We start from the raw sequence: 9,833 nt of genomic DNA, 5'->3' as shown, positions 1-9,833 counted from the left end.
AGAGCTCTGGGAACAGGGGGTACATGGTCACCCAGACTTTACAACTAAGTTCAGTTCCTCCTGCGTTTTCTCCTCTCCCTGCCCCAGGGCTGCAGGCTCTTTCCTGGCCTCCCTATAGCCTGTCCTTACTTCCTCCCCTTGTCCACCTGGACCCTGCAGGAACACAGCACCCCTGGGCTATTTTGGCTGAAGAGTAGACAATTCCCTTTTTGCCTGGTCCAACTGAAACAAGTGTGGAATTTTTCCAAAACCTATTAGAAAAGTAAATGGAAAACAAAGCCAGAAATAAAGATTGCAAAAACAAAGAAACAGATGGGACAGTGGGGGTAAATGCGGGCCTCGGGAGTGAGTGTGATCCCAGAGTCCTGATGCTAAGTGACTGGCCCCTCCCCGCCCCTACCCTGCAACAGCACCCTGTGCTTGACCCTTTTATGGCGGTTCCCACTCTGTGTTGTAATTAAGACTTGTTTCTATCTGCCTCTCCATCTTGGCTGTGAGTTTCTCAAGGCCACTGTTAACTCTCTTTTGTTCTGCCCCCATGCCTAGCACAGTAGCCTGGCAAGGACTAGAAGCTCAACAGACATTTACAGAGTGACTGACTGAGCCAGTGAGTGAGCAATGAGTGGGTGACGTGAAAGGGAATCTGGCCATCTTCACTGGCCACTTCTACCCACAGCTGAAAGTTTCTCCTTTCTTCTCTTTCAGAACCTAAACTCTTCATCCCTCAAGAAATAACCCAGGTCAGCTTCCTAGGCAGCCTAGGAAGGGCTGGGCTCTGTCCTCTAGGGAGGGAAGGTGCCGGAGATCAGATCCAGCTGAAAAAGAAATTGCAGTACAAAGGCCAGGACATTGGAAATCAAGGGCAGAAAATAATGGCTAACGTTCATCAAACATTGCAATTCTCAACACAACTCTATGAGTTAGAGCTAGAAGCTCAGAGAAGCTAAAAAAATAAATAAATAAAAACCGCCTGACCTTAGATTTCTTTTGTAGGCATTCTAACTCCACAGCACAAGCTCTTAGCCATGTGATAAAGCTACATCTTGCGTAATTCAAATCACCTTATGAAGAAAGAGCTAGTGGAGGTGGTGGGTAACAAGGGTGTGGAGGTCCCCAGCTTCAAGGTCAAGGTAATAGGGAATCCAGGATAGCAGGACTGACCTCTCAAGGTGGGCTCTGAGGTGCTGCAATTTGACAAGGAGGATCCCAGTCCCAAACTAAATATTCCTGGGGAAAGGGGACTAGACAGAACAAACTTGAAAATCAGGGATTAAGGCATGTTACCAATCAGGAATTCAGGTGCAGAAAACAATGCCTCTTTATACCCAATTACATCTTTAAAAAATCTGTGGAACTGAGACTTCAGAACCAGGTGGCAAAGCATTGGACAGACCTGGATTTACCAGCTCTGTATCCTGGATCCCACAACTGGTTTTCTCTAGCCTTAGTTTCACCTAAGTTTTCATCATCTCTAAAATGAGAATTATAATACTGAGCTCATCTTTTTCTGAGGATTGCTGTTAAGATAAATGATGAAAAAAGCTGGGGCACAGGGGTAGAGTGGAATCAGTGACCAGGAGAGGAGACCCTTCTAAATGAGTCTTTCCATTTCCTGCAATCCTCTAAGAAGAGGGTAACCTGTACCCCGCCAGCTTCCCCACCACACCTGCCTCAACTCTTCACAATATGACTTTTAAACTTGACCCACCATGGAAATATTTTTTTCAAAGGTCACACCAGCGACCTCTGAGTTGACAAAAAAAAAAAAAAAAAAAAAAAAAAAGACCAATTTTCATTTCTGTTTGGCCCCTGAAATCTGAAACGGTTAGGTTTTTTTTGTCTCTTAAAACATTTTTCTCTCTCAGCTATCAGGCCCCTTGGCTTCATCTAGTTTTCCCATCTCTCTGCATCTCCATATTCCAGACCTTCTTTTCTACCCTAGGTGTTGCCCAGGGTTTTCCTCAAGACCTTTGACCTATTGTCCTCTAGCTCCTCTACCTTAGCAATCTCCTGTTGAGTCCTCTGTCGTGGTGGCTTCCATGGCCAGTGCTCTCTCCCAAGCTCCAGTCTCCATTTCCATTACTCACTGGTCACTTTCTCTAACTGCCAGTACTACCTCAAACTTAACAACCCAAACCAGAACTTGTGACTTCTCTCCTAAATGACCTTTTCTCTTCCCTACCTTGTTTGAGTTAACTTTGCATCCACACCTCTCCCATTCCCAACTCTTTCCTCCTTTATCCAATCAGCTACCAAATCCTAAAATTCTGTCCCCTTGAAGATTCTTCCCATTCATCCCTGTCTCCTCTCTGTTGTTGCCCCGTCTTGCTTTCCAGATCTTTACCATCAATAGCCCACCCCCATCTCTCCCTTTTAGCTCCCCACACCCATGTACACACACTCATGTACACACACACACACACACACACACACACACACACACACCCTGCAATCAAATGAGCCTTGCCTTCCTGGGCCACAGTTTGAATGAGATTTCGCCCCTGCTGAGAAACTTTAAATGGTTCCATATTGTTTATAGAGATGTTTCTCAAACTTGCTTGGTGGTAAAAATATAGACTCCCACTCCCCACCTCCACTCTCATGAATCAGAATCTCTAAGAGACATGCCTGCTGTTTTATATTTTTAACAAGCATCCAGGTGACTCTTATCATCAGAGTCTTTTAGGAAACACAAGCATTTAAATGACAGTTGGGTGTTCAAGGCCCATGATATGGTTCCAATTTTCACTTCCAGTATCTCCACGTTTCTCCCTTAGGCTCTGGGCACCGTAGCCCTCTGCCTGTGCTCATGCTGTTCCCTCTCCTTTTTCTCTCAGAGCCAGATCCTACTAATCTGTCAAGGCCTAACTATAATGCCACCTCCTCCCTGAAGACTTTCCTGAATCTTCCAACTGAGAACCATCTTTCCCTTCTCAAAGCTGCCATCTTCCTCTAGATTTAAAAACGGTGTCAGCCAGCACCTGGCAGTGCCTTGGCTCACAGGTACTTGGGGTTGGCACTTTTCCCTCCACTCTGTCTTCTGGTACACCCTTCCTTGTCATCTCTGAAGTCAGGAATTTTTGCCCATGAGCTCCTGAGGACAAGGACCCAGAGTGGATCCTTCTCTTCACAGCATGAAGGTTAAACATTCAGGCTCTGGAATCAAACTGACTATGTTTGAATCCCAGTCTCCCTTACTTGGCTTAACTACTTAGAATCTGTGTGTCTCCGTTTCCCCATCTGTTTTTATGAGGAACAAATTAAACAATGCATACATGCTGTCTCCCTACCTTCTGGAGGTTGGGAAATCTAAGACCAAGGTGCCAGCAAATCCCATATCTAGTGAGGGATCACTTCCTGGTTTGCAGATGGCCATCTTCTTACCATCACATGGCAAGAGGGTAGAAAGGGAGCAAGCTGTCTCTCTTCTTCTAAGAGCTTAATCCCATCATAGGGGCTCCACCCTCATCATCTAATTACCTCTCAAAGGCCCCACCTCCTAATACTCTTACATTAGAGGTTAAGGTTTTTCAACATGTGACTGGGGATGTGGGGGACAAGCATGTAGTGTCCTGGTTAACTAAACATTAGCTGTGATGAGCTAGAGATCTTGGGGGCAACTTGGCTCAGTGACTCTCAACCCTGCCTACCCATCTGGGAGCCCTTGAAAAAGGACCTGGGCCCTACCTCAGACAAATCAAAACAGGATCCCTAGGGGTGAGATCCAGGCATGGGGCATTAACATGCTGCTATAGCAGGTGAGAATTCTTAGTTAATCCAACTACCTCACTGTATTAATGTGAGGTGAAGGATTTAGTCAAGCATATATGGTATGTTAATGGTAGAACAAGTCCTGCATTAAAATCCTCTGCCCATTCTCCAATCCAGAACAGAGTGACTTCCAGCACACCAGGGCCAGGTCTTTGTTCCTAGATCCTTGGAATGGGAGAATCACCCAGGTAGAACGCAGAACTCAGGGCCACCCAATCTCACTCAGCAGAAATGGAGGTGGAGAAAATAGAAGGATTCTTAAGGAAATGGGGAAAGGGAGTCCTCAAGAGCTAGGAGCTAGCCCTGAGAAGATGGGCTCAAGGGAGGGTAAGGGGATTTGGTGACCTAGTGGCATGGGATTCTGAACAAAAGAACCATGAGAGTGGGAACCTTGCTTGCCTGGTTGTAATCATCTCCCAAATACTCACAGGGAATATGGTATACACAGTAAGCGCTCAACAAGTGGGCTAAATGTCTGAATGATGCAGTAGCATCAGAAAGAGAATGTACTGTTGATTAAGTCACACCCCCACCCCTAGGGGGAAGTGATGGAACTTCCAGACAGGAGCACAAGAGCAAAAGGATCCTGGACTTTCAGAGAAATTGAGGCACAGGGGAGGTCAAGCTCCCTGGAGTTCCAAGGAGTCCATTCTGTGGGAGGGGGGCCCTGTCCCTGTGTGCCAGATGTCTGCAGGGCATCCTGTCCTAGTTGGATATCCAGAACACCAAAGGGGACAGGCAGACAAATGGAGCTACATCCCGGGCCAAGTGGAAGGGGCCTGGTAAGGGAGGAAGGAGGAGGCTGGGGGCCAAGCCAAGCTGCCTCTTGATAGGGGGAGCAGGGAGGCGGGGTGCTCCAGGCCAGTGGCTGGGTCAGATCTCTGGCCAAAGCAAACCTTCCTCAGGGGCCTAGGGGCCAGTTCCCTCCCTGCCCAGATGGAATCAAAGGCAAACAGGAACCCTGCAGGGCCCAGCTGTGACCCTTGCCCTCCATTCTCAGCAAGACCCAATTAACCCCATCCTCCTTATGTCCCCGAACATCCTCTTGCCAGCCCAAGGAATCTGGAAACAGATTGATCTGGTATTTACTCACTGGATACCAGCCAAAAACCCTTCTCCCCAAGGGACACCCAGACCCCGTCCCACCTGTAATGGTGTCTCCCTGTGAAAGACCAAGGCAGTGTTAGCTCAAGTCCTAAGTCTTTGTTTCTATGCCAAGAGTTAAAGGGACAAGGCTTACTCCTGTGGGCCACACTAAACAAAGGAGGGGCACATGCCAGTAAACAGGACAAGAGCATTGCCCCTTATCTCCTTCCCAGCCAGGTTTCCAGGCAGCAGTTCTCATGCAGGTAACTTTGCTGCTCCCCTGAACTAAGGAGGAAGCGGCCCAAAACAGGAACATGGTAATCATCAGTGCCGGGAAGGGACCTTAAAGGTTTTCCAGTGCTGCTCCTTGTCACTCAAATGAAGACACGAAAGCCAGAGTAGAACAGCCTCCTGACCAAACTCACTCAGGTGACTCATGGCCTCACTGGGACCAACTCCGCTGACCTGACTATATCAGATCATGGTGGGGACCCTAGAGAGGGGCAGGTAGGAAACAGATGCAGAGCAGCCTTGTACCTTCATGGTTGGGGAGAGAGGTTGACACCATAGATTTTTCCCTTTTCCTCCCTTGCATTTCCACCTGTGTGTCTAGGGAGGAACACAGCATTGGAGCTATCCAGGCCCGGAAGGAAGTAAGGAGGACAAAAAGAGGCAGGAATGGAGCAGAAGTCAAGAGACAGGAAAATACTTCTGAGTGCTTTTTTTCCTCCTGTTTTCTCTCCCACCCCACCCCTAGGATTGAACCCAGGGGTGCTCTGCCACTTAGCTACATCTGCCGCCCTTTTTATTTTATTTGGAGACAGTGTTTCACTAAGTTGCTGAGGCTGGCCTCCAGCTTGCAATCCTCCTGCCCCAGCCTCAAGAGTTGCTGGAATTGCACTACCATACCTGGCTCTTCCTCCTCTTTTCTGAATTCCATATAATATGACTTTCACAATTTAAAAAGGACAATAAAAATCATCCTGAGGAAAGAGTAAAAATGGCAGAACTGGGCTGGGATTGTGGCTCAGTGATAGAGTGCTTGCCTAGCCTGTGTGAGGCACTGGGTTTAATTCTCAACACCTCATATAAATAAATAAATAAATAAATAAATGTCAATCAACAACTAAAAAATATATATTTAAAAAAATGACAACTAAGAAGAGACAAAGGAAGAGATTTTTTAGAGTCTAGTTTGATAGACTTAAAAAAAAAAAAAAAAAAAAGGACCAGGGAGAAAACAGGGAAACAGACATACAGGGAGAGATAGAAAGAAAACCCAATGCCATTCTTGTGGGCCAGCGGGGAAACTAAGGCAGAAGCAGGCCTTAGACAGCTACTCTGTGGCTCTGAGCCCAACTTTCCCACCGAGCTCACCACAATCTGAGGGAGTGAGAGGATAGAGGACTAGGGAGGAAGGGGGAATGAGAAGGCATCTTTCTTGGACATTAGTCAAGGCCACCCCAGGCCTTCCCAGATTCTCACATAACCCATCCCCCCAAAGATGGCCTCCCCTTGGAAGCACAAAACTCCACCATGTCCTCAGAGAGACCCAGAAGCCTGGCCATGGTGGCAAGAGCACAGCCCCTAAAAAAGAAAGGGAAAGGAGAGGTTGGAGGATTAGAAGAGAGAAAGAGAGAGACTGCCCAGAAGCCTGGCAGCAGGAGAGCAGCTCCAGGGAGTAGGCCTGAAGAATGGCGCTCCATCCAGGACTGGGGCAGAGAAGTGGGGTGAGGGGGCGGGAGGAGGGACTGTGGGGGTGACGGAGCCTCCCAGCTCTTCCTTCCCTCCTTCTGTCCCTCCCATTCTCCTTTCATGATCTTGAAACAACCTTCAAGTCTGGGCTGAAAGCCCCAGGAGGCCAGTCACTTAGGAAACAAAACTGTTTCTTGGAGACCTTGCAAACCCATCTGCAGCTGAGCAGCGCCCACCCCTCCCCCGTGCACATACTCATTCTCCCATGGACGCTCACGTACGCCCACGCCCGGCTGCGCCGAGTTCCCTACTGGCCCACACACATGCATGCACGCCCGGTCACACGTGGCGGGCCTCACGCTCATATACAGAGAGCTGATTTGTAATTGATTGATCACTCATCCAAGAGAGTGTACCCACAAGCAGGACTCTTGTCTCCCTCAGTCATTGACTAGCACACAAACACAACCAAATACATTCCTCCGTCTCTCTCTGACTCCCTCTTGCTTTCTCTATGTATCTATCTCCATCTCTCTCTCACACATACACACGCACACACTCCTATGTCCCAAATCTTCCCCTACCAAATAAATACACTTTCCATACTGCCCCTATGGACCCCTTTCCCATATTTCTAATCCGTGACTTTCTCTCAAACCTATTCCTGTGTGGTCATCCTGGTTTCCCACCCCCTGCCTTAGTCTTTTTGTCTCCCTCCTTTCTTTGCTCCTCTCAATGACAGGGCATTGATCCAAATGGGCACCTCTGACTGGGTTCACAGGAAGCAGTAGCCCAATCCAGACACTAGATCAAAGGACCGGGTATCTGTACCAGTTTGTGTCCTAGCATGGGGTTGGTTCATGGTGGACAAGCAGATGGACTTCCAGAGCCTCAGTTCTTGCAGGTAGGGGGTGGTCAGTGAGGCATGCGTGAAAAGTGAGCCTGGGGTGCCCTGCCCACCTCTCACTTGTTGGATCCTCAAGTATTGGAGCAGCAGTAACCTTGAGGGCATGGCAGGGCATGGCAGGAAGCCCAGCAGGCTGTATGGGCAGAGGAAGGGCCAACCCTTTCCGGTATTGAGCTGGCTCTAGGGACCAGAGCCAGGGCTTGGGAAGGACTGGGCAGTACTTGGAGGTGCCAGCAGGGGTGAGAGGGGTGGAATGCAAATGGCTAGAGTCCAAGCCACATTCAGGTTCTGGAACTTAAGTTTTCTCTTACGTCTCACCTGTACCCTGGAGAGGGCTGGGCGGAACGTAACCCAGGAATTCTAACCCAGGAAGCTAAGGCGCAGGTGCCTCCTAAACCCAAAGTTATCATCTCATGCACCCCCAGCCCCAGGGTAAGGCTGCCCTGCATTCAACACCACACTGCCTTTGGACCATTCCTGATGTCTAGCCACAAACCTTCCAGCTACAATCTTCAGCTACATCCCTCCCTCCCTCCACAGGCAAGGGCTGTATCTCTTTGCCTTTATTGTTCCCTCTATATTCTGCCCCAGACCCAAATCCAAGGTCTGGAGAGGGACTCTCTGCTCACTCTACCCACCCTCCTGCCTGGAACCCTGGAGGAGGAAGCAGGGTGCAAATGGGATGTGACCTTCCGATCCCTGTAATGGAAAATCTCCACTGCAGGCCCGGAGGGGGTCAGTTATTTAGGGAATTCAGATGTGAGCCCTGTGTCCAGAGAGTGGATTTGCTGAAGGAAAGGTCGATAATCCCTCTGCAGGGAGTTCCCTCCAGGGTCAGAGAGGAACCCAGGCCAGCCAGCAGTACCTTAGACCTCTGAGCCAAAGCCCCACATCCCTTCCCTCCTGTCGGTCATCCTCCTTCCTTTTCCCTCAGAGCTCCCAGACCTGCCCCTGTTCTGCTGGCTTCCCTTCATTCCACCTCTGTGTCCAGAGAAATGGGGACACTCCAGGAGAGTCCTGTCCTTTGCTACCAGGAGAAAGTAGAAGCAGGGTATTCTTCTCTCTCTGCCCTTCTGTTTTCTCCTTCTCCTCTTTGCCCCCCATTCTCTGACTCTTTCATCAAATGAGTAGCAGCAACCCTCCCCCACCCCCACCAACTAGCTGGCCCTGTCCTTGCTCATCTCCTCTACCCAATTGTAGCTGGTATAAGGTTAAAGACAACACTTTCAGCCCAAGATGAGGCCCTCTGTCCTCTCCCCAGGCTCTCCTTCCAGTTTCTCCCATACTGCACTGCAGGAGGCCTCTTTTCTGTCTAACTTCCATCCTGCATGCTGCAGATTTGCCTTCCCTCACCTCTTGAAAAAAGGATGCAGTCAATCTCATTTCTAGTTCCTGGATCTGGTATCTGTCACGACACTGACCTCCAAGTACTTTTCTTTTTGGGGGGCAAATATTGGGGATTGAACTCAGGGATGCTCTACCTCTGAGCTACATCCCAAGCCCTTTTTAAATGTTTTACTTCGACACAGGGTCTCGCTAAGTTACTAAGATTGATCTCAAACTTGTGATCTTCCTGCCTCAGCCTCCCAAGTTACTTAGATTCAGGAATGCGCCACCCCACCCAGCTAAATCTCCAAGTACTTCTTAGAAACTCTGTATTTTCCTCTTTCGACTTCTCCCCAGTGACTTACCAACCTCTTCATCAGCAATGAAAGAAGAGTTGTGTCCATTCCATAAACAAGGGGTAAGCAAAATGAAGAGATGTCATCAAATACCTGTTTCATGGGTTCCAGGAAGGAGGACCCTCAGGTCCCCACTATCCCTTACCTGATCCTCCCTACCTGCTTCTTGGCCCCAGGGTCTTGATTATCTTGGAAATCTGTGGTTACAGAATGGAAGGGCTTGGGGAGTTGCTCTCTCCTCCATTCCTGTCTTCATGCTTCCCCTCGATTCTCACAGGGCTCCCTTCTGAAATGCCTCAAATGCAAGGGCTAACCTCAGGTTGCAATTCTTATTTTATCTGGGCTTCACTGTCCTTGCAACCTCTATAGTAGAGGAAACAGTCTCTGCTTCTTTTTCTGGATAGATGGATATGTACTCAGATCTGGTTCTTTATTCTCAACTCAAATTGTTCAGTTCCTCTAAGCATCAGTTTTCTCACCTGGAAATGTAGGAAGGATTAGACCACATGGCCTCTGGCATCCTGGGTTCCGGAGCTGACTGCTCCCTACGGGGCACATTCCCCCACTCCCCTTCCCTCCCTTCTCCTCCCTTCTCCTCCCAGTTGTGGCTGCCACAGGCCAGGGTGGGGGTTGGGGGTTGAGGGAAGCCAGGGGGGCACTCCACAGCGGGGACAAAACGGACCATCAACAGA

This window comes from Sciurus carolinensis, chromosome 1 (genome assembly GCF_902686445.1).
Source record: "Sciurus carolinensis chromosome 1, mSciCar1.2, whole genome shotgun sequence".
Lineage (NCBI taxonomy): Eukaryota > Metazoa > Chordata > Mammalia > Rodentia > Sciuridae > Sciurus > Sciurus carolinensis.
Note: the sequence above shows the minus strand (reverse complement) of the source record.